We start from the raw sequence: 26,284 nt of genomic DNA on the forward strand, positions 1-26,284 counted from the left end.
AGGCATATGGGTTGTCTGGTCCTAGTAGGAGTTCTTCGAACAGACCCATCGTGAGACTGGCATAGCTGGGGGCAAAGCTCGCCCCCATTGCAGTTCCCCTCTTCTGTAGGTAGACTGTATCCAAAAATTTAAAGCAATTGTGAGTCAGAGCAAATGAGATAGCATTAATTAGGAAATATTTCTGTCTGGTTGGCATTTTCTGGTCTCTTGATAGATAGTTCCAGTTGGCTCTCAATCCTATTCTGTGGTGTATATTTGAATAGAGGGCAGAGACATCCAAGGTGAGCCATTGGAAGTCCTCTTGCCATTGGATATTGGTTAGCTCTCGACACCCAAGAAAGGAACCAAAGAACCACATCCGGCAGAAGAGGAACCAGAAATATTCAGCACACCATTGGTCGGCCTACCAATGGCGAGGAGATCCAACACAGAGGAAACACCCCTAACATCCCCAATATCTCCAGAGTTGCTGGAACTAAGTATTCATACCACCACACAAGAGCATCAAGGCCCCACAGAAGAAGAGAGAACCACTACTAAAGAGGGAGAACAAGCAGTAGAGATACCCTCACTCTCCGGAAAGAAAGCGAACTGAACACAAGCCTCCAGGATACCTCAAGTACCAAAGAGGACTTTTACAAAAAATTCAGGATGACAGAAACACATTACATACTTTTTAGCTCCACTCAGGAACCTGCTAGTAGTTCTGAATCCTTCTCCAGAGGGGGCACGTCATCTTCCTCTTTTTTAGAGCTACCAACGGTCATGGGAGAAACACCACCTTTACGCCCCAGGATGCAGGACCCACGAGGCCTTCTCTCCCCATTTACCATCTCATCACCAATATCCAAAGATAAAGATTGTGCTCCACAGCACAGTCAATTGATAAACAGGTAATTCACCAGTTAGTTATGAGTATATGAGTAGGGGATACGCTGGCTTCTCAAGAACACATATATCCTTCAATCCAATTTCAATCCAATAAAGCCGCTCCAATTTCAATCCAAATATCCTGCTCTCCACAGATAAAGGGTAATGGATTTCCCTATAAAAACAAAGGAAAAACACCCAGTGAGCAGTTCAGGACCGATGTGTTAGGCCTCCACCAAAAACACTTAGTGGTTTTGGGTAAAGCGCCCCTGTACCTCTTGAGTTATATGCACATCAGCCCTCCAATCACCTGGGCAGGATTACCTTAAAACCGAAAAGCCTTAAAAGAGAAGAAACATTACATAGCGCAATACTGCTGCGATTAAAACACCCAGTGAGCACTTTAGACTGACGTGTAAGCCTTTTTTATATTTATTGTTATTATTACGTTTATTTATACTACGGCTCTAACCGCTCTAACAGTGCCTACTCGGCTTTGACATTGCCTACTATCTCACGTTTTAAGTCACCTACCGATTATTACTTTTTAATTTTGCTTCACTTGGTTATGCTTCACTATTTTTATGGTTACTCTGTATTATGCTATATGATATATGAATTGTAGCTATTGAGGTGTTCTTATTGTCCTAAGTTCCTGGTTTGTTTTTAAAGGCACAATATTCGACCTGATTTGTGTAGTGATGGCCATGCTGGACTGGTGCGCATGATGGCGAGAGTGCAGGCAATGGCGGTTTTCAAGCCCATATGGTCAGGCTGAGGTAGCTTGATGACAGAACAGGTGTCCACAATGAAGCAATGACCTTACTATCTTGGGTCAGGTGTGCCCTCCAACACACTCAAATCTTATTATCTTGGGTCAGGTATGCCCCCCTACATATAGCCGGTCATTGCTTCATTGTGATACTCAAGCCCCTTCACCGTGGGAAGGTAATGATCACAAAGGGGAATTGACACACGTACATGCCTTTTGTTTTGTTGTTGCAGCCGCAGTGCAGCCAGAAAAATTAGGCAGGCATGTACACGCACCAGAAAAAATATTATTATGTTTGGTAGCAGCCGGAATCGGAGGTTCAAGCCATCTCTAATTATCAGTAGTGCTAGGGGCACTTTTTTATTCACATAAACCACTCTAAACCTTTCGTGCATAGCACAATAAACATATGATATAAAAGAAATTGAGACACGTTTCTTGCAAAAGGTATTGGTGTATTAAAACAATACTATAACCTACCATATAAACGTACCCCATATATTGCACACACCCATATACAATGGACAGGCCCTACTATTGCTGCCAGCCTATACTAGACTTGTTGTGCTGCATAACAGCCCTTGCTAACTGCTGCTAAACTGAAAAGTCCAGCCATATTCATTGGGACTATAACACGCAGGACTATGCAATCTGCGCTGCCCAGCAAAAAAAGCCTTCACATGTCCATAAATATAGTGCTTGGTAAAAGAAAAGCCAGGATCTCACCACTCCTACCCTAGCCCACGTGCACATGGGGGGGTAATCGCGTAGTCTCCAGAAGCCTTGCGGTGGTCGCTTATGACGGTGGCCACACCCTCCCCTTCTCACATGGGCTTGCAAAGTGCGGGTGTCTCTGCATGCCAGGAGGGGGCCCCTATGCTGCAAACATTGTCTCTTCCAAACCGCACCGGCTTCGGGCCTCAGGATGCTAGGATAGTGTGGTTGGAAAACTCACAGCAACTTCCTGGATGAGAAATGGATGGTGGCCTGGCTTGGCCAAACTTAGTCGACCGGTTTCATTGCATAACCAGCAATTTCTTCAGGACATAATGACATAGTTAGGCTTGGCACCATCGAATGGTTCTTTTTATAGCTGCATGCCCTTGTCAAATCATTTGCATTGGAATTAAATTATACTACAAGCAAAAGTGTGCAAGCACTCCATCTTGTGGATTTTTGCATAATTACACATGTTTTACAAATGCTTACATTTATATTGCATCCCATTTATGCATTTAAAGCTGCAGACCCATACCAAGCCCAAATGCCGTTCATTGGCCTAATACTAAATCTTATGAAGGGGTGGGGGGCCCCGGGGGGGAGGAGGGGAAAAAAGGGACCACCAGATATCAACTGTGTCTGGCGGTACCTTCCCCCCTCCCCCCTTGCCCCCCCCCCCCTGCTCCTTCATAAGATTTAGTATTAGGCCAATGAACAGCATTTTTGCTTGGTATGGGTCTGCAGCTTTAAATGCATAAATGGGATGCATCTGAATAAGATTATTTCAACACGGTGATTATTAAACTATACACTGAGGAGTTGATATCAACCCCATTGTGCAGGAACATGGTCTAGTCCTACAGAGCCCGACACTTTTGTATCTTAAACTGACTGAGGATTTTACAGCTGAGAGGCAGAGCTGTGTGAGGAAGGAAATTGCTCCTAGTACTTGTGATAATGTGTGCCCAAACATACAGCATTAAAAAAAGAGTTGTTTTAATTGATAGTATTCCTTTAAACACACTAAAAGTGTAATAATTTATAGCTCCTTATTTGCATATTTCATATATAAAGTACAATATAATGACAATGAATTGGTGTCATTCTTGACTAGCAGGTACAAAAAGTGCTATGTGCTAACGGTGTAATACTTTAAGAAAGTAAAAAAAACAACAACAAAGTGCTTTATTGGGGAGAAACCATTCCATATAAATGAAACCACGTGTTCCACAACACAGTGAAAGTGCCATTTACACTGCCAATGAGGAATACGGAGTACTTAGCCTAAAATTGAGAGTCTGTCCCATAAGCAGGAGATAGCTATTGGGCTGCAGAGCTTCACAGAGTATGAGGTGACCTGACGTATTGTGGCTATGACACCACTTTCTCTGTTTGTCTCAACCTTGGCTTGTGACCTTTACCTTGCAACAATTGTGCCAGTCCTAATTTGGCTCGTGTACTGATACTGACTAGTCTTCACATTATAGCATTACCTGTAGCCTGTATCACTGTTGAGGCAATTCCAGGGATCATTGCCTACATGTAACTTGCAGCAAAGTAGCCAGTGTACAAGTGTACTTGCCAATCAGAATCAGAATAGTAATAGTTTTTATTTGCCAAGTATTGCACATGGCAAAGGCAGTAGATCATTCACAGACAAAGGGCCATAAGCAATTCACTTTTTCACCTTTTTTTTCTCCTAGGAGATATTTTTTCATCTTTAATTTAAAATAACTTTAAAGCACTTTTCAACTAAAAAAGTACCAAAAAAGTAGGTGAAAAAGTACTATCAAAATTATTTTGAGTATTTTCTTGCTTTCTGGTGGTGTAAGGGCCCTTTTCCACTAGCAATCGCAATCACAAACGCCAGTGATTACGATTTTTTATTAATTTTGTTATGCGCTTGCGATTTTTCATTTGCATTGCATTATCCCTCTTAAAATCGCTCCAGAAAGTGATTGAGATTTGCGATTTGCAAATCAAATCACTATAGTGGAAAATACTTCTCATGATATCTATGATAAAATAGCAACTCTAGCGTACCCTCGTATGCGTCATCACGTAGAGGACGTGAGGTCAGAGAAGGGGCGGAAGTACCACAAGGGTACTACCGCTGAACCGCCCGCTGCCCGGCCTCAACGCGTCTCTTAGTCGATCGGACTCCTCCTCACTCATCTCATCACCACAGCCAGCCAGCCACCACTAGGTACTATTAACTTTACGCAAACTTTTTTATGGGGAAGCGGGCAGAGGGGGGAGCGCTAGCGGAGGGGGTGGGGGGAATTTCCGACCCCCCCCCGCGATCGGGGAATGCTCCCCCCTTATGCCTGCGACCCCATAGGGCCCCCAAAAGTGACATGTTCGGGGGTCCCATTGACTTCCATTGAGTTCGGGGTTCGGGCCGAACATGCCGAACATCTGGCCCATGTTCGGCCTGTTCGGCCCGAACCCGAACATCCAGGTGTTCGCCCAACACTACTTGGAAGTACAAATCCGGCCCTGATGGCAGTCAATTAGCTAGCAACCCTTCTTGGACCCCGTCCCCCCTATCAAAAAGCAACTGCGGTGGCCATATTGGATTAATTCTCTGCTGGCTGCTGTGCTGACTGTTAGTGAGAGCAGGGTCAGACTTGCTGCAGATAGGTAGGGACAGAATTAGCTAGGCCTGTGTCCTTGTTCCTCACTAGCTGTGAAAGCAAACAGCCCTCTTGAGGGCTAACACATTGGTCTCCTGTGTTTTTTTGTGTGTGTGACACTCCATAGCCCACTGACACCCACAGCTGTGTGCACACTACTGCTGTTACCTCATTAAGTTGCAGGCACAGAACCACTTCAGTGCATTATTATTTCACTGTATTCTGATAGTACTATTGCATTTCTCTGTGTGTGACACTTCACAGCCCACTGACACCCACAGCTGTGCATAATGTGATTTCTGCCCTTTAAGGATTAAAACCTGACTCTGCGTCAACTCCGTGATTTTTGGTGGGACTTTTGGCATGGATCCCCCTCTGGCATGCCCCTGTCCATGCCCAGGTGCTGGACCCTTTGAAACAAGTTTTCCATCATGTTTGTGGCCAGAAACAGTATTTGTAGGTTTTAAAATTCGCCTGCCCATTGAAGTCTATGGCGGTTCGCCAAATTCACCTGTTCGCGAACATTTTTGGAGGTTCACGTTCGTCGAAAATTCTATGTTTGCAACATCTCTAGTGGTGAGCCATGTGGGATGCTCTGATGAAGATTAGTGAATATTTACACTTCATTCCCTGGGAGAGACCATGCCAGCGGCCAACCACTAGCAGCAAAGTTAACATTACCATGAGTATAATAGTATTGAACGATCTTATGTGTACATGGTCAAATGTAGTGTTGGGCGAACAGTGTTCGCCACTGTTCGGGTTCTGCAGAACATCACCCTGTTCGGGTGATGTTCGCGTTCGGCCGAACACCTGATGGTGTTCGGCCTTTTAAGTTCGGGTTCGCCCCGAACTTCTAATGGCCGCCGAACATGGCCGAACAGGGCCCCTGTTCGGCCGAACAGGGCCCTGTTCGGCCGAATACTGCCCCCCTATGGGGTCGCAGGCATAAGGGGGGAGCATGCCCCGATCGCGGGGGGGGTCGGGAATTCCCCCCACCCCCTCCGCTAGCGCTCCCCCCTCTGCCCGCTTCCCCATTCAAAAGTTTAAGCAAAGTACCTGTAGTGGATGGCCTGGCAGTGGGCGGCACTGTGGAGTGAGGAGGAGGAGTCCGGAGAGTGACGAGTTGAGGGAGGCCGGGCAGCGGGCGTGAGGTCAGAGAAAGGGCGGAAGTACCACAAGGGTACTTCCGCTGAACCGCCCGCTGCCCGGCCTCCCTCAACTCGTCACTCTCCGGACTCCTCCTCCTCACTCCACAGTGCCGCCCACTGCCAGGCCATCCACTACAGGTACTTTGCTTAAACTTTTGAATGGGGAAGCGGGCAGAGGGGGGAGCGCTAGCGGAGGGGGTGGGGGGAATTTCCGACCCCCCCCCCCCGCGATCGGGGCATGCTCCCCCCTTATGCCTGCGACCCCATATGGCCCCCAAAAGCTGGATGTTCGGAAAGTTCGGGGTTCGGCCTGAACATGCCGAACATCTCGGCCATGTTCGGCGAACTTTCCCGAACCCGAACATCCAGGTGTTCGCCCATCACTAGTCAAATGACAGAGCAATTGTTTAAGAACTTAACAGTAAATTGGATTGTATACTGGCAAACCTCATAGCTAGATGGCAGAAAAATCAGATAGAGATGGATTTTTTTTATGCTGGACTGTAGATTGCTGCTGATTTGTTCAGAGAAAATATTTTTCTATATTCCTGGTCTGCCATATGCTGATGGACTTCATCATGACATTATCCACATATTTTTAGTATTACAAAGAAAAACTTTACATGTTGTGCTTGATTTCTTACATAACTGTCGAATGAAGAAAACGTACTGTAATTAAAATAACATCAGTATATTTTTGTATTCAGCCCTTTAAAGTTAAGCAAGTTGTGGCTTACAATGTACCAGTGAACTTGAATTTATTTTTGTTTTCAATAAACTTCAGATAGTTAAACACAAGTGTATTGTAATCCTTGTGCTTGGCACTGGGGCTTTATAGCTCATCAGTTTAAATCTCTCCCATGTCAGTAATGGTCCAACTAATTGCCTTTTGAATGCTGTTGACAATCCTAATGGGCAAAGTGTCTCAATCAAACTTCTTAAGCCAAATGAGAGAACATCTTCTTCATTGGATATTTTATAGATTAATGCACCAAAATATGTCATTTACAGTCTAGCAGCAACACCGGCAACACTGTTCTAGAGATCCAAGCAAATAATAAACATGGCGAGAATGTGACTTGAAGTTTAAAAATACACTGGTCCCCAATAATTCACTACATTTAAGTACGTTTTTCATTTCTACATAATTATAAGAGTCCCTAGGACTGTTATAAATATGCAGCTGTAAAAAATAAATGCCACATTTTTATTAATTCCAGTTAAAGCGACTTAAGGAATAACTGCTCATTTAATTTTCTTTTAATATAAGACTTCTGAAGTTTTCCCTGATCAATAATGCAAATACATTTCATTATTGACGTTGTCACTATGATTAAATAGCCGAGGGCAACAGCAGCTCTTTGTGTGCAGTCAGGTAACAAACTGGTCATTTGTCCAACTCCCATCCACATCCTGTTGCTGTCCAGTAAAGATGTGCTTCTGTTCAGGCTTAATTGCCATCCAAATAAATGGTTTACTCAAATAACTTATTTATGTGTACTGGTCACCAATGCTCTGCTCCTTGCATGCATAAGACTATCTCTGGAAGCAGTTCTGACCAATCGCTACCATTGTTTATATTATGTCTAGACAAAGAGATGTATTAACCTCTGAAAGCTTGATGTTAGGATATACATGGTGCTGATTAATGGGAGGGAGAAGTGGAGATGGAGATGGCATCAGAGCCGGATCATCCACAAGGCAAACCTAAGCAGTTGCCTAGGGCCTGGGGTGAGTCTAGGGACCAGGCAGGTGCTAGCCCCCACCAAATATTACTAAAAAAAGACAGATGATGATCAGCAGTGGGCAAAAACTGCTATCTTGCCTAGGGGCCCAATTTCGTCTTAATCCTTTTCTGGGTGCCATTGTTTTTGTTGCATTGGAACTGTTAGAATCTAGCATTGCATAGGAGGATTGGCTCAAAGGAACACCATTAGGAAAATATTTGAATTCCAAACATGTTTCTAGCATCTGTCAGGTGCTCTTAAAATGCTAAAACATCAATAAAGTTGTTGACTGCTTTCTGCTCATTTTTCCGTTCGATTTTCTGATCACTTCTGTACAAAATCGATTGGAAAATCAATCGGAAACCTGATTATACCTGTTGAAAATTATTTGACCTGTCGAAATTAAGGGAAATTGCATGGTGTACCATGCAAGTTAATTCTCCTCATTGCTAGAAACATGATCTTGTTGCTAGGCCAAGTCATTCAGGACATGTGCCATGAGACCCCTCTATGCTGCTCCCTTTTGTGAGCAGCAAAGATTTCACATGAAGAGTTTAATGGGAAGAAGGGCAGAGCAGTGGGGAAAAAAAACACATTAAAGAGGTGAATAGGGAAGAGAGCATCTACATGGAAATCTTATCAGAGTGAATGAGAAGTGAGGAGCTGCAGGAAAATACATGAGGAGGCAGGGCCAGATTTTTCACCAGGCACTGTAGGATCTAGCCTACAGGCATTATCTGAATAGAGGCAGTAGGGCATCTGTAGTCTAGCAGCAGCCTCCCTCACCCATGTATTGGCAGCTGGCACTGTTGTGCCCCCCTTCCTCCACAAATACAGTACAGAGCATGGGTGCAGCACCAGTATTGCTGAATACCCTCACCTGCTCTGGCTGGGCTCCACCAATGTATCCTTCCTTTAAGTTGTTATGGTAGATCTAAAAATTGGCAATATTACTTTTTCAGACTATGCACCTGTGATATAGAGATTTGATGACTCCATTAGATACGAGAGACTGTGGTAAAACAGAAACGGATGTTTGGCGGTAAGTGGAGGCTCCAGTGATGGGTGTGCCCGCATCTCCTGGGATAGTGAGGCAACAGTGCTGAAGGACAGTGCCGCAGTGCAAACCCTTGCCCCCCATGACCTGGGATATGGGAGCATTGCTCAGACTTTTGCAGGAGGATTAGCCATCGCACGAGTGAAACCGGCAATAAAATTTGTTGGTAATCCTTGTGCGGTGGCCAGGTGATAAGTAGCTTGCATGTACAAGCTACTTATCACCTTGAATTGCATCAGGCCCAATCAGTGGCGTAGCTAAGGAGCTGTGGGCCCCGATGCAAGATCTACATTGGGGCCCCCCAAGCACTCTATACATAACAATTGATACGGCGCACCAAAACCTGCCAATGCCAACTACCATGTCAGAGGTGCAAGAAGGGGATAGGGAACAGCTTGTTAATGATTACCACTATTCAAAGTATCTATAGAAGTGATTATTATGAGCACAGGACCCACAGAGAGCTAATGCTGTAGTTGAGGAAGGGCCCTTCGGGGCCCCGCTGGCCCAAGGGCCCCGATGCAGTCGCAACCTCTGCAACCCCTATTGCTACGCCCCTGGGCCCAATGGTCCTTGTTCATTTCACTTTTTCTCTTGAGTTTTCACATTGGTGATATTTTCACACCTAAAATGCCTTTTAAATAAGCAAGAAAATACACAGAATAATTTTGACAGTACTTTTCCAATTACTTTTTGGTACTTTTCAACCGCAGAGTGCTGAAAACTATTTTAAAGAAAGGATAAATTATCTCCTAGGAGTAATCTTATGGGCTAAAGTGAATTAAATAAGGGCCAATACCTCTCAGGTGACCACAGTTCACATATGTTTCAGAATTGTATAATATTATTGCACTTGGCCCTAAAAAAGTATGATAAATAATCAAATCAGTGCACACAATGTATATATGAACCAAGGTTCAGCATAGAAAAAAGGTGCAATGTGCCATTAATGTGCAAATAAGCCCGTACAAATTCAAGAGCAGTTTATAAAATTTGATCATCCAAAATTATCCAGAGAGGGGGCTGGGTGGATGGAATGAGGGTTAAGGAGGAAAGAGAGGGCTGAGAAGAGTGAGGGCTGGAGGGAGGGAATGAAGGATAAGAGAGGGCTGGGGGGAGGGAATGAGGGATAAGGATAAAAGAGGGCTGGGGGGGAGGGAATGAGGGATAAGGATAAGAGAGGGCTGGGGGGAGGGAATGAGGGATAAGGATAAGAGAGGGCTGGGGGGGGGGGGGATGAAGGATAAAGGTAAGAGAGGGCTGGGGGGAATGAATGAGGGATAAGGACAAGAGAGGGCTGTGGGAAGGAATGAGAGATAAGGATAAGAGAGGGCTGGGTGGAGGGATAACGATAAGAGAGAAGCTACCTATACTGAAAGGGGTGGGGGAGGAGGCAGCTACCTATACTGTCTGCAGAGAAGGAGTTGGGTGAGGGTCTGTCTTTCTGGCCACAATTATTCAGCCACCCCAACTAAACAGGTTATTCATACCTGAGGTACTGCTGACTGCTGTATCTATTTCACTGCCCAAAACACAGATCAGTGACATGCTGCTTGGGGATCCTCTACTGTGGAATCCTCCAGCTTCATGTTGCCTATTCTGCCTCCCTCATTAACAGCTGCGGCAGATTATCCAGCACTCACTTCTCCACCTCGTGTAACAACAGAAGTTTAGTGACCAGCAGATCTGCATCTCTCCTCTTCCTGCAGGCTCTGTAATCCTCCGGCTGGGTCTGATCAGAGAAGCAGGAAGGCAGAGGCAGGCGATTGTAGAGCAGCTATGAAGGGGAGAGATGCCCATCTGCCTGTCACTGAACTTTTCTGCATTAGCCCTGGTGGGGAAAGGCTGCTGGAATGTAATCTGTCCCCAGTAGCTGAGGAGGGAGGGAGAGCAGGCAATACGGAGCTGCAGGATTCCCCAGCAGAGAAGCCCTGAGCAGCCATCACTGATCATGCTCAGGCAGGGTGATGGCTGCAGTTCCGGTCACTCAGCTGAAGGGAAAGGGGGGGAGCCTGTTAGCCGTAATGCTCCGTCCCCTCACTGATACGTACACCCAAAACCCTTACAAGTTGACTGGAGGACGGAAGGGAGCATTGATGCACACAGAACATTCAGGGAGGAGGAAGAGGGAACTGCGCCCCTCTAGTAGCTGGAAGGAGGCGGCGCCCAGGGCATTAGCCACGACTGCACGTCTGTAGATACGCCTCTGATTCCACATAAACTAGCTATTTCCGCTTTGGATTTCCATCTCTCCTGTTATTCCTCCTATCCTGACTTACTTCAGGCTTATATTTAGGTGGTTACAGATTTTCAGTTTTTTCGCAATTATTTCAGCTTCAATGGGGGGTTCTTTCTCCAAGGATGCAGAGCTTTCATGGGTGCAAAATGTTCACCCTCCCTTGCCAACCTCTGTATGGGGTAGTAGGAGGAGCTCCGCATCTATGTGGATATGTGTCCCTTCTTGGAGCACATGATTTGGTTAGAGATGGCCCGAACAGTTCGCCGGCGAACGGTTCCCGGTGAACTTCTGCGGTTCACGATCGCGGCGAACCGGGAACTTTTCCGGAAGTTCGGTTCGCCCCCATAGTGCACCATTAGGGTCAACTTTGGCCCTCTACATCACGGTCAGCAGGCACATTGTAGCCAATCAGGCTACACTCCCTCCTGCAGCCACTCCCCCCCCCCCCCCCCCTTATAAAAGGCAGGCCCCGTCAGCCATTATACTCACTTGTGTGTCTGTAGTAAAAAGAGAAGGGACAGCTGCTGCAGTGCAGACTCTCTCATAGGGAAAGATTAGTTAGGCTCTTGTAGGCTTGTTAGCTTGCTCCTTGCTGATTCTTATTGCTAAAATAGCACCCCACAACAGCTCTTTTGAGACTTAATCTTGTTCTTGTGATTAATTTATTTTTTCTGTGTGTCCCACTGACATTTGTGTTGCATAAACAGCCTTGATAATCCATACTGTGTGTGTGCCACTGCCAGGCCCAGCACATTCAGTGACTACCTGTGTGTGTGACAGGTGCACATTGCAATACCCAGTACTGCATATACCTACCTACATGTTGTTCACAGTGCACCCACCTACCTACGTGACCTGAGCGCAAGCAGTGTCACTGTGCCTGTCCGCTACCTGTCTCTGTGTGACAGGCGCACATATAATACCCATCCCTGCATATACCTACTACCTGTTGTTCACTTCAGTGCACCCACCTACCTACGTGAGCGCACACAGTGTGATATTCCACTCCGTGCATACCTGTTAACTGCACCTGTGTGACTGACTGCACATTGTATTAGTCAAGTCAGTGCATACCTTTCACTTCATCCCCCCCAATATGGACCAAACAAAAGGCAGAGGCAGGCCATCTGGCAGGTGTGTTCGAGGTCGCGCTTGTGTGATTTCGTGCGGCCCGCGAGCAAAGTACAGTGTTCAGAAGAAGGCATGTGCCATTAACCCCCCATATTGTCAGGACGTAGTTGACTATTTAACACAGAACACCTCATCTTTCTCAGTTTCCGCACGGAAGCGTGACATATCTTCCTCCTCCTGCTCTGATTCTGGCACCCCACCTAACACTCAGTCGGCCGCCACCACCAAAGTGCCATCACCCCAGGGCTCAGCAGTGTGGACATTTTTTTGTGTGTCTGCCTCAGATGAGAGCAATGCCATCTGTACTCTCTGCCACAGAAAATTGAGCCATGGAAAGACCAAGACCCGCTTAGGGACAACTACCTTGCGAAGGCACATGATTACAAAGCACAAACTGCAATGGGATGACCACCTGAGAGAAAGCAGCACACAAAAGCAAATCCACACAACACAGTGGAAGATATGCAATTATTTCTAAAAAAAAGGCGTTACCCAAACTGTATCGTGATGTTGAAAGGCAAGTGGTGTCATCTCTGGCACACAGCGTTGGGTCAACGAACCATCGGACCACGTGGTCTGCAAAGCACGGTCAGGCCTGCCCGAAGACTAAGTCAGTCCCCACACACAGCATCTCTGCCTGCACGCCGTGTGACTGCCTGCCCCAAGACTAAGTCACTCCCCGGCCCGCAGGCCGCTTGACTGCCTTCTCCACCACCACCAACAGGGTCCAGGACTCCAGGCGGAATCCTGAATTAAGGCCGCTGCTAGCAGTGGCTGCTATACAAATTTTTCTGGTGCATGTTCATGCCTGCCTAATTTTTCTGGCTGCACTGTGGCTGCAACAACAAAACAAAAGGCATGTACCTGTGCCAATTCCCCTTCGTGATCATTACCTTGCCGGGTTGAAGGGGCTTGTGTATCACAATGAAGCAATGACCGCCGGCTATATGAGTGTCTTGGGGGGGGGGGGCACACCCAAGACAATAAGGTTGTTGCTTCATTGGGGACAGACCAAATTTGATCAGCTGGATAGTCACTGTTTTGTCATTCAGCTACCTCAGCCCGGCGACCACATGGGCTTGAAAACCACCATGGCCTGCACTCTGGCCATGGTGCGCACCAGTTCAGCACGGCCGTCACTACGCAAACAGCTGTTTGCGGTGTGTTACACAGTGAGTTTGGTGTGTCAGTGTGAAGCAGTACTCTAATTACACTCCCTGATTGATGTATACACATGCACGATGTTTTAAAGCACTTTAGTCCTGCAATTTAGCATTTAATGTGATTACTGCCCTTAAAACGCTGCTTTGCGTCAAATCCAGATTTTTCCCCTGGACTTTTGGCGTCTATCCCACACATCCATGCGAAAACTCAGATGTTAGACCCCTTGAAACATCTTTTCCATCACTTTTGTGGCCAGCATAAATGTTTCTAGTTTTCCAAGTTCGCCTCCCCATTGAAGTCTATTGCGGTTCGCGGAAGTTCGCACAAACCGAACTCTTTGTGGAAGTTCGCGAACCAAAAATCGGAGGTTCGGGCCATCTCTAGATTTGGTATGGTTGATTTATTGATGACTTGATCTGAAAAGGTTCAGACCAGGCTCTTCAGGACATATCTGAGCCAAAATTACCTTAATTTGACTGTTACGTATACATCTAATGATGTCCAGACTGAGTTCTTGGACATCACACTTTTAGGTTCTAGAGAATCTAATACCATTGTCACTAAGACCTATAGGTCTATATGCGTTCAAAACTCAATTTTCCAAGCATCAAGCTGTCATTCTAAATATACAATTAAGGGTATTTCAATGGGAGTATTTTTTACAAACAAGAAGGAATTGCTCTACCCAAGAGTTTACAGTGCAGGAGTTTTCCAATCTTAGTGATCGATTCACACAGAGAGAGATATCCAGATAGAGATCCCCTCTTGTGTTGTGATTCACTGGGAGGTACTAGATCCAATCCCAAGGATAAATCTGTTAATTTTATTATTACTTATAGGCAACATTACAATCAGGTTATATATATTATTAAAATACACCTTCTAATCCTATAGCCAGATGATAAATTATATAAAGTTTTAGAATCAGGATGCAAGTTTGCATATAGAAAAGCCCACTTAGTTGCGTCCCTTTCTCCCAGCCTTTTTACAGTTCCCAAACAAGAACACTCGGCCTACTTGGCTTTCTAAACTGGGGCCCTTCAAATTTGGCTATGCCACATGCAACTTCTGCATTTGTCACCAACCCTCCAGTAGTGTCACATCAACAGCTAATAGGAAATCTCTGCTGGGTGGAATTTGAATCTGATATGCTGATATCTTTTTAACAAGTCTTTCTGTGGGTTTTTAGTTTTGTATCAGTAAAGATTCAGATTTTATTGTATTAATATATTATTAATACTGCATGTACAGCTGAGGTGTGCCTTTAAATTCTGATGGAATCCTCCAGGCCCCACTTGGTAGGGGGTGTGGCTTGGGATATATATGCCCTATAAAGATGTAATTTGTTTGAGGCTATGAGTAAGGACGCTTTGTCCAAAACATGTTAGCCAATCGTATGCTGTACCTGTAATCTGCCAAGTAAAGCTATCTTGGACTTTTAACCCTGGGGAGTGCGGACCTTATCTACACTACAATTTCTTTGGCTTTGTGGTCAGTCACCTGCACCTCTGGTTGGTGGAGTCAAGTCAAGAGGTGCTTTTCTGTATTACCTATAGTGGTGTGACTATATTTTGGGTAGAACTTTACCCTATTTTGATTAATGATAACTGTAATCTGCTAGTTACAATTTCATGAAATGTTGCATACTTTTTGTAATTATGATCATGATCATGGTAATTGAAAAATCATAATCGTAAAAAAATATCCAAAATTTTGTTCAATTAAGAATATATACAATTTTTGTAATTATGATTATTTTTTTTTTCACTATTAAATTTTATTTAGCAAAACCAAGCTAAAATACAAACAATTGAGACAATACATAAAGTATCGGTGAAGATAAAGCATACAAAATAGAATGGAGCTAGCACTTTGATATACTTATAGTCTATTAAGACAAGGCAGTAAGGCAAAAAGTAGATCATTACACAATCAAGATTCAGATCACAATGAAGCTGTAACAGAAATTGGAGTATCTCAAGTGCCTTGCTATGGCTTAAATAACTGAACAGTACGCAGTATTATGTATATCTATACATCTCCCATGTGCCGTCACGTGAGACAAAGAGTAAGAGGTAGGGAGGGAGAAAGGAGAGAAAGGAGAAAAAGAGTGAGAAGGGAAGATCAGAAGAGATTAGTGAGACATTAGCTCCTTATAGTCATCTGAGCATTGGAACTCTGTCCACACCGACCAGGTTATGGCATATTGATCTGACCGATCTGTTGAAAGAAGGATCAGTCTTTCCATAGTATCAATTGTTTCAACCTTCTGTATCCAGGCTTTAATAGATAGGGGGTTCTGGGATTTCCAGTGTAAAGGAATAAGGGCTCTTGCCGCGTTCACCAGATATATCGTCAGGATTTTTTTGTATATTTTGACTGGAGTAGTTGTGTCATGCAACAGAAAGAAGCTTGGGCTGAAGACCAGAGTCGAACAAGTGATCTTTTCTATTAGTTTATGAATGGATTCCCAGAAGTTGATCAGGGAGGGACAGGACCAGAACACATGAAGTATGTCTGCATTTTGATTTGCACATCTCCAGCAAGAATCTGAGACAGATGGAAAGGATGAATGCAAGAGATTGGGGGTCCTGTACCACCTGGTCAAAATCTTGTATCCTGTTTCCTGTGTTGAGACATTTAATGAACCTTTGTGATTAAAAATAAGGATATTTTGCCATTGATCATTGCTCAGGGTCAAACCCAAATCCCTCTCCCACTTCTCTTGAAATCTCAGCTTGTCAGGGCAGGATGTCATCAGCAAAATTTGATATATTTGTGAAATCAGATGGTCATGTGGAGCTTCAGATAAGATCAAATTTTCGAAGGGTGATACAGATTTTAACCAATCAAATTTACCTTCCGAAGAGTTAATGTATGAACGTATATGAAAATACTGCCAGAAGGTAAGTTTTGCGTCTTCCCGAAGTGTTTGCATCTCAACCATACTTTTAACATGTCCATTTGCAATGAAGTCTAAAACACTCGGACAGCAGCCTTTAGGCCACCTTTGTAGGAATGATATATCGGCTGCTGATAAAAAATTAGGATTTGGTGTTAATGGGGTGAGTTTGCTGGGGAAGGCTGACAACCCGAGCGCTGGAAGTTATTTCCGCATATTTTTAATTAAAGCGGAAAGTAAAGGATTGTTCCAAGACTTAATCACCTGGCTCGGGGTATCAACCCAACCCAGGGTAGAAGCTGAGCAGCTAGCATCTTCCTGTTCAGTGAGAACCCATTTTTTTGGGTTGTAGCGTTTGCCCATTCCACCACTCTTGAGAGTATGGAGGCAAGGTGATATTTGAACAGATATGGGAGACTCACACCACCCAAGTCTTTGGGAAGGGACAGAATAGTGCGTCTAATATGGGGTGGTTTGTGGCCCCAAATAAATTTGTCAATTTGGGTTTGTAGCGTCCGTAGAAAGGAGACAGGAAGCATAATCGGTAAACACTGGCTAATGTATAAGAAACGGGGTAATAAGTTCATTTTGACTGATGCCATTCTGCCAAACCAGGACAGGTGAGGTTTCTGGCCCCAAGACAGAAGGTCTGTCTTAAGGACTTCTCCAATCCATGTGAAATTAGCTTCAAATAATTTATGGAGGTCATTTGTAATATGTATCCCCAAATATCACAGTGATTTCTCTGCCCAGAGGAAGGCAAATGAGGTTATCTAGGGATATGTTGAGGGCTTGGGATTTATGGAAATTTATACGCAAGTTTGAGATTGCCCCAAATTCCTCAAATCTTTTAATCAGTCGAGGCAGAGAGATATAGGGATCCTTAAGATAAAAAAGTAAGTCATCTGCGAAAGTTGCTACAACATGATAAGTTTTGCCGATCCATAAACCATGAATTGTCTAGTCCTCTCTGATTGCATTCAGGAAGGGCTCCAAAGTAAGTATATAAATCAAGGGGGAAAGGGGGCACCCCTGTCTGGTTCCATTTGGGATTGTTAGGGGAGCGGATAGCACCCCATTTGCCTTCACTCTGGCCGAGGGATTTGAATATAAGAGACTAATTTATCCCTCCATTGCCGACCTATGTTAAGGCGTGACAGGGTGGTGCGGATGTAATCCCACGCCACCCTGTCAAAGGCCTTTTCTGCGTCTGTGGACAGTATGAAGGTCTCTTTGGCTGATTTTTTACCATGTGAGATAACATCTATTGTCCTCATGACATTATCTTTCGATTCTCATCCTGGAACGAATCCAGCTTGGCCAAGAGTTTGGCGTCTAAGTTTAGAAGCGAGATCGGGCGGTAATTAGAGCAGTTTTGAGTGTCTTTACCTTGCTTAGGAATCACGGCAATATGCGCTTCCAAAAATTGTCTGGATGGAGGAACACCTGGCGAGAGAGTATTAAATGCTGCAACAAAAGCAGGGGCAAGGATACCACTAAAGGACTTATAATACTGAGAGGTGAAACCATCTGGCCCCGGGGCCTTCCCCGGTTTAAGGGCTTTAATTGCAATCAGGAACTCGTCTGTTGATAACGGCGCTTCTAGGTCTTCTTTGTCAGAATTTGTTAATTCTAAGGGTTTAGAGTATTTAGCCAAGAACTCTGAAATTAGAGTTTGCCTTTTAATTTGGTGATTCAAATCTGGTTCCATGGGGCGCAGATTATATAGTGAGTTATAATATAGACGGAACTCCTCGACTATCTCGTCTGATCTTACCAGCTTGCGTTGTTGTTTATTGATTACAGATGGAATTTGGGAGGAGATCATTTGCTTCCTCAAAGCCCTCACCAGGTATTTTCCAGGTTTATTACCGGATTCGTAAAATATGCGCCTGCCATTCAATACCTTTCTCCTAGCTTCTGAGAACAATAGATTATGGAGTTTAGTCCTAGCAGAGTTCAACTCTTCCAGGGTCTGGACAGCCAGTGACCGTTTGTAAAGGGATTCCAACCTCACTATATCAGACGTTAGCTTAAGAATACCCTCTTCCCACTCTCTTTTTAGCTTTGCACCCATTCTAATCAAGTTCCCCCTCACTACAGCCTTGTGAGCTTCCAAAACCGTAAGGACTGACACCTCTGGACCCGAGTTGGTGGAAAAATAATCAGAGAGAGTGTTAGAAATTGCCTCCCGTCTGTCACTATCAGAGAGCAGATTTGGATTGAGCCTCCAGCACCAAGTTTTGGATGTTTTATTAGAGAAGCGGAGGTTAAGAAATACTGGAGCATGGTCCGAGATAACTTTGGTGCCAATTGAGGTATCAGATATCATTGATAAGTCTCTCTGTGACAGGAAGACGTAGTCAATTCTGGTATGTTTGTTATGCAAAGGGGAGAAGAAAGTGAAATCTCTCTCTGTTGGATGTGAAATCCTCCACGTGTCCATTAGAGTCAGCCCTTGTAAACTAGATTTGATTATATTTAGAGCTCTGTAGGAAATAGAGGATAAGCCATTGGAATAGTCAAGCAGGGGGTTAAGTGGGACTTTCAGGTCTCCACCCACAATCAGAATGCCTCCATAGAAGGATAACAACTCTGAAAGCACTGTCTTCATAAACGTGGGTTGATGTTGGTTAGGGGTGTACAGTGCCGCCAGAGTAATCTGTCTTTCCCCGATCATACCTTTAACAAATAGAAATCTACCCTCTGGATCCTGTCTGACATCCTTCATCACAAACGGAATACGCTTGTGTATGAGAATGGAAACTCCCTTTGTTTTTGTGGTAGGAGAAGTGGAGTGGAATGCTATAGGAAAAGCAGTATGGAATTTTGTAGGGATATGATTTGCTCACAAATGAGTCTCCTGGAGGAGTGCAACATCTACCTTCTCCTTTCTTAAATAGTCAAACACCACAGACCTTTTCTCTGGTGTGTTGATCCCATTTACATTGAGGGAAACAAGTTTTAAGGATTCCCACCCTGATGTGTGGCTTTCACTGTGAAGTTTACTCGCCATATCTGGTAGACAACTAGTAATGTCAGACAAGATCCAGTGGGAGCTAGTTGAAGATGATCTAAGAGAACAGAAATTAAAAAGAGTATAGAAAAGAAGAGGAGGTATGAGAAAAGCAGAGATCGCCGGCACATGGAAATGTTTGAATGCTTTTATTGATATAAACAGTAAAACTAAAAATGAACCTGCTCAGGAACGACTTGGGGGGTCGCTCCTGGACTTTAGTGAGAGATCAAATTGTCAGTGTGCTAACAAATACACACTGTGCGGGAGGGTGACAGTTGATGCTTAATAATAGAAAAACAGCAATTTAACCATAAAACCCGCATAACCCGTCTTTTTGAGAAAGTAAAAATAATCGTTAGGCCCTAGACATATAAACGCAAAAATAGCAGGGCCTGTACATTTTTAGCTGTAATTGTCATATTATTAACATACAGAGGGGCTGCAGCACACAACAGGAAAAACAGTGACAGGGGCTCTTGGTTACGCTTTAACACGCTTAAGCTCACCAACTGCACCAAAGTGTCCCCGATCTGGTGAGTCCTACTCAAACCATACAATGCTAATTTTTATCAGCAGTCTAGTGGGAACTAATCCAAAAAACCCAAGAGTCAACTAAATGGGAGAAAAGGAAATTAAAAACACCTCACCTTCCACTAGCTACCAAACGAACTCTCTGGACATGTGCAATGCACTCATTTATATGCTTAACTGTGCTAGAGGTGGGCGTGGTTATGCAGGCTCACAAGGGGAAAATTATAATCTATTATCAAGGGGTGAGCAGCGCAAACCAACTTTTAATGCAATTTTTTTTGCAAAGTATGCACACAGCAGTGGAGACCCCAATTCCCACAAGAAATATATATAACATACAGCGGGGCTGCAGCACACAACAGGAAAAACAGTGACAGGGGCTCTTGGTTACGCTCACCAACTGCGCCAAAGTGTCCCCGATCTGGTGAGTCCTACTCTAACCATACAATGCTAGTTTTTATCAGCAGTCTAGTGGGAACTAATCCAAAAAAATTGCATTAAAAGTTGGTTTGTGCTGCACACCCCTTGATAATAGATTATAATTTTCCCCTTGTGAGCCTGCATAACCACGCCCACCTCTAGCACAGTTAAGCATATAAATGAGTGCATTGCACATGTCCAGAGAGTTCGTTTGGTAGCTAGTGGAAGGTGAGGTGTTTTTAATTTCCTTTTCTCCCATTTAGTTGACTCTTGGGTTTTTTGGATTAGTTCCCACTAGACTGCTGATAAAAACTAGCATTGTATGGTTAGAGTAGGACTCACCAGATCGGGGATACTTTGGCGCAGTTGGTGAGCTTAAGCACGTTAAAGCGTAACCAAGAGCCCCTGTCACTGTTTTTCCTGTTGTGTGCTGCAGCCCCTCTGTATGTTATATATATTTCTTGTGGGGATTGGGGCCTCCACTGCTGCGTGCATACTTTGCAAAAAAATTGCATTAAATGTCATATTATTAACCAAACAGAAGATCCGAGTTAGCTATCTAGACTAAAATAATATCAGCAATAAATCTGACAGGCAACATACTGCAATAGTAATAAAGTAACAAATGAAAAACATCCCACACAGACCAAATTAAAGGGAGAACTGTAGTATACTGTGTGCATAATAAAGAGTCATCATCATAACTCTGCCAGAGAATAAACCAAGATTAGTTCCTAGAGCAGACCTAGGTAAGAAGTATGGCTATCTGGAGGGATTGTATCGGACAAAAGCCCATGTTACCCTAGCGAGACTCAGTCATCTTCAGATTGATCTTGATTCTGCTCACTAGCTGGAGTTTGCTCGGACCTGGGGTCCTCTTCCTGGCCTAATTGGGATTGGATCATCTCAGGGCTGCAGCTTTGGGAGGTGGTAACAGAATCCAGTCCCGGAATCAGGCAGATGCCCTCCCATGGAGGGATCTTTAGCGTAGGTAGGCCCAAATCTGTGCAAAATTCACCAAGTCCAGCCGAATTGCGGAGTAGAAACATCTTTCTGTGATTTTTCCACCATCGCTATCTTCACCCCCACCAATTGCAACCATAACGGTAGACAACACCCCAATAACCTCAACCACTAAGGCCCACTGCTTGGTGGTTATACTTGACTCAGAGCTCTCCTTTAAACCTGACATTGCCTCATTAACCACCACCTGCTATTTCCAGCTCAAAAATATATTCTGTATCCGTCCCTTCCTCACACAAGAAGCCACCAAAATGCTTGTTCATGCCTTAATCATCTCCCGCCTAGACTACTGCAACACCCTGCTCTGTGGCCTACCAAAAAACAGGCTAGCACCTCTCCAATCCCTTCTAAATTCAACGGCCCGCCTTATTCACCTTTCCACACGCTCTTCCGATGCAGCCCCACTGTGCCATTCTCTCCACTGGTTAGCCATTACCCAGAGGATCCAGTTCAAACTCCTGACTCTAACATACAAAGCCCTCCACGAGTTGTCTCCTCCATACATCTCCTCACTAATCTCAAGATATTGTCCCTCCCGCAACCTTCGCTCCTCCCAAGAAATTCTAGTGGCCTCTAAGCTGATCATCTCCTCTCATGCTCGCATCCAGGACTTTACACGAGCATCACCTCTTATCTGGAACTCTCTTCCACAGCCTGTACGTCATGCTCCAAACCTGGACATCTTCAAACGCACTCTTAAAACACACCTTTTCAGACAAGCTTATAACATTCTATAGCCCTTATTTACTTCTCTGTCACAATGTAATCAGAGGCAAAGAATCACTGTCTCATCCATCCTCCACCCCCTTACCTAGTGTGTCCCCCACAACCCATTAGATTGTAAGCTCGCAAGGGCAGGGTCATCCTCCTAATGTTTACTGTTCTTGTAACAATATTTGTGCTGCTTGGAACTCTGCTGTACATTTGTTAGTTGTATCTATGTTCCCCTTGTCGTCTTATTGTGCTTTGTAAAGCGCTGCGGAATATGTTGGCGCTATTTAAATAAATAATAATAATAATAATCTTGCCATTAGTAAAAACTGACAGAGCGAAAGGGAATCTCCAGCGGTAAGTTAGGCCTTTATCCTTTAAAGCTTTCAGCAGTGGTTGGAGAGCTCGCCTTTTAGATAGGGTGATAGGGGATAAATCCTGATACAGATGGATAGGATAGTCATTAAAAAGAATCTCATCCTGGGTTCTGGAAGCCTGCATAATTTCCTCCTTAAGAGGGAAAGATTCTAGCCTAGGCAGCAGATAATGTCTCTCGGTTTCTCTGATTCAATATTGCGGGGTTTCAGGGCTCTGTGGGCTCTGACAAAGTGTATCTCAGATTCAGGATACCTTTCGAGCAAATCATTAAAGATGGCCGACAGCGCTTTTTTAATGTTCTCAGCTGCTACCGATTCCAGCACTCCCCTCACCCTAATGTTATTTCTTCTGCCCCTATTATCAAGATCTTCGAGATGTGTAGAGTGAGCAGATAACAGGGCGTTATGCGACACAGCTGTCTGGTGGAGCATGGAGATTTGCGCATCTCTTTTAGTGCCCGCAGCTTCTAATATTTGCATGCGTCCCCCTATGGCGACTACTTCAGCGTGAACTTCCGCAATGGCGGCATGCAGTGAGGATTTAATATCCTCTGCCATTGCCCGGATATCGGCCAGGGTAGGGGGCTGTTGTTGATGTTCACCCACCTTTGAGCTGTGAGGAGGAAAGGTCTCGGAGAAAGAAGGAGCGGCTTTGGTGTCTTTCTCCTTCTCCGGCGCCATCTTGGCCGGCTGAGCTGCGCCTTTCTGAGATCTAAAGATCTCCAGAACGATTATCCCTTGTTGCGAAGGAGGAAGTTTGGGGTCTGTGAGGGTGCTTTGGGAGCTTCTAGTGCTTCTCATAGCAGTCGGTGGCTAAAACAAAGCTCAGGAACGAAGCTTCAGACGGGTTCTGCGCAGGAGCTCTGGTTCAAGCAGCCATCTCCTTACGGCGCCAAGCCACGCCCCAATTATGATTATTTTTCATAATTATGACTATTTCTATGATTACATTTTCATAATTAAGATTATTTTCATAATTATGATTATTAATCTGTCATCAACATTTGATGCTGTTGACCACACCTTACTCCTACATATACTTTCATCCGTAGGCATAAAGGTCCTTGCTCTCTCCTGGTTATCTTCCTATCTCTCTGGAAGGTTCTTCACGGTCTCTTACTCAGATCAGATCTCTTCTCCTCATCCTTTGTCTGTGGGGGTATCTTAAGGCTCTGTCCTGGGCCCTCCTCCTCTTTTCCATCTACATGCACGGTCTTGGCAACTTAATCATCTCATGTGGGTTTCAATACCACTTATATGCGGACAATACACAACTGTACCTCTCTGGCCTAGACCTTAACTCCCTCCTCACACGTGTTTCTGACTGCTTGTCTGCTATATCTTTTTTCATGTCCTCTCACTTCTTAAAGCTTACTATGAGTAAAGCAGAACTAATCTGTTAATAACAATAAATGTTAATAACACCTCCATAACTTCAGTTCCCAAAGCTCGGTGCTTAGGGGTAATATTTCACTCCTCTCTCTTTTATTCCTTACATTCACTTTCTAAACTCCAAGCTGAAGGGGAAGGTAAACCAGCTGTATGAAGCACAAGGAAAACCTGAACTAAAAGGCTTTGACCTGACACCACTAGACCCGGATGAAATGAAGGCAATACACAAAGTATTGCAGGGATAAGAGATGGGTGTCCTTCAGGAGGCGACACTTCAGCTCGTAGTCCTCCTGGCTGCTGGCGGTCAGAGAAGGGGAGGCATTGACTTCTATAAGCCACCTGTGGAGACCAGAATACATCACTGATTGGCTGTAGAGACCAGAGTACAACAGTGATTTGGCTGGCTGTGGAGACCAGAGAACATTGCTGATTGGCTGGCTGTAGAGACCAGAGTACATCACTGATTGGCTGGACCACACCCATATGACTGGATGCTGAAGCTACAAAACCAATCAGGCCTTCCTATTTTTTTTTTTTTTGCTTGTAACATATCTGCTGTGAATTCAATACACAGAATAGAAGAGTGCTTTGCCCCACAATGGGCTCTATTCACTAACAGGCAAAAACACCGCAAAATTTTACCGCTATATTTCCGCCAGCGGTGAACTCCGCATTTTTTCCACATTCACTAATATTTTTCGCATGTTTTCCGCATGCGGAAAAAAAGATGCGGAAACAGCCATTATTTATGCGGGAATGATGCGGTAAAATGGTCGCATGAAAAAGTGTTTAAAAAAAAAAAAGTTAAAGTCCAGCAAGCACAGCCCTTAAGCCTCCACACTTCATTAAAGTCAATGGGATGCGGAATATATCACCTACTACTTGTAGGTGATAAAAAATCGGTAATTAACGACGAAATGATGCGCCTGAACATTTTTGAGAATTGATCTTTTATTGCGGAAAATACCGACTTTTGCAGAAAGTTTTCCGCATGAATCCCGCACTTTTTCCGCATGCGGAAAAAACATGTGGAACATTTTGAGAATGTCAACTTGACGGTGTTTTGGTTGCAAACTTCCCGCATGTACTTTACCGCATGCGGGAAGTCTTTGAGAATAGAGCCCGATATGGAATGTATAACTAAGCATTACCTGGTACTCATACTATGGTGTGTGATCTGGTTTTCTTGTATTCCTGTATTGTCATATTGCTGTGTGTCACCCCTAAATATTGTCTGTAACCTAAATTAATGTTCAGCGCTGCGTAATATGTTGGCGCTTTATAAATACAATAAATAATAATAATAATAATAAACAGCTCCTGTCATCTCAAATTCAACAACATATCTCACATATGACCTTTTCTCACTCAAGACACAACTAAAATGTTAATACATGTTCTTATAACATCTTGTCTGGACTATTGTAACATACTACTTTGTGGACTACCAATTAACTGACTGGAACCACGCAATCTGTACTGACCTCAGCTGCTCGTCTCATTCATCTTTCTTCTCATTCTTCCTCTGCTTCCCCTGTCTGTAAAGCTCTTCATTGGCTATCAATTAACCAGAAGATCCAGTTCAAACTCTTAACCCTAATCTACAAAGCTCTCCACAATCTTTCTCCCCTGTACATCTAGTTTCTAGATACTAACCCAGTCGCAATCTCAGATCTGCACATGACCTTCTGTTGTCCTCCTCTAGAATTACCTCCTCACATTCAAGTATACAATATTTTGCATGTGCTTCACCCCTCCTCTGGAATGCCCTCCCACAACACATTCGTCACTCTCCAACCTTTGTTACCTTTAAACACTCTCTGAAAACTCACTTGTTCCAACAAGCTTACGCTCTACCTCAGGCCACTTCCCCTTTGTCTTTTGTCAGAGGCCAAGTTACACTCCTACTAGGACACTACACACTGCCTCTAGGTATGTTTATTGTACACTACTCCACCTCTTGTTTTCAACCTATTCCTTTAGATTGTAAGCTCCCAAGTGTAGGGCTTTCTCTCTCTTTTGTGTCTTGGAATTCATTATACATTTTATTCGTCATGTTACTTTTATCACTGTCGTTACCAAATCTGTATTTTGTATCAATTATGTATTTTGTACATTGGTGTATTCCATTGTCTGTATTATTATGTACCCCATGTTCGTTTCTTAATTTGTACAGCACCACAGAATATGTAAAGTATGTAAAACACAACAATTGCAATTTCCTGTTATGAAAAATTACACAAAATAGTGAGTAACATGAAATTAAAATCAAAATTACGAACAAGAAATCATGACACAAATTTATGAATGATGACAAAATTAATTATTAATTTTCTCTAAATAATGAAATTATGATCTTGCGTTGTAATTTCACATTTTGTTTTGTAATTATGCAAACGCAACATTTTGGCTCATCACTACTTTTGGTGGCTTATCTTTTCA

Source organism: Hyperolius riggenbachi, chromosome 7 (genome assembly GCF_040937935.1).
Source record: "Hyperolius riggenbachi isolate aHypRig1 chromosome 7, aHypRig1.pri, whole genome shotgun sequence".
Lineage (NCBI taxonomy): Eukaryota > Metazoa > Chordata > Amphibia > Anura > Hyperoliidae > Hyperolius > Hyperolius riggenbachi.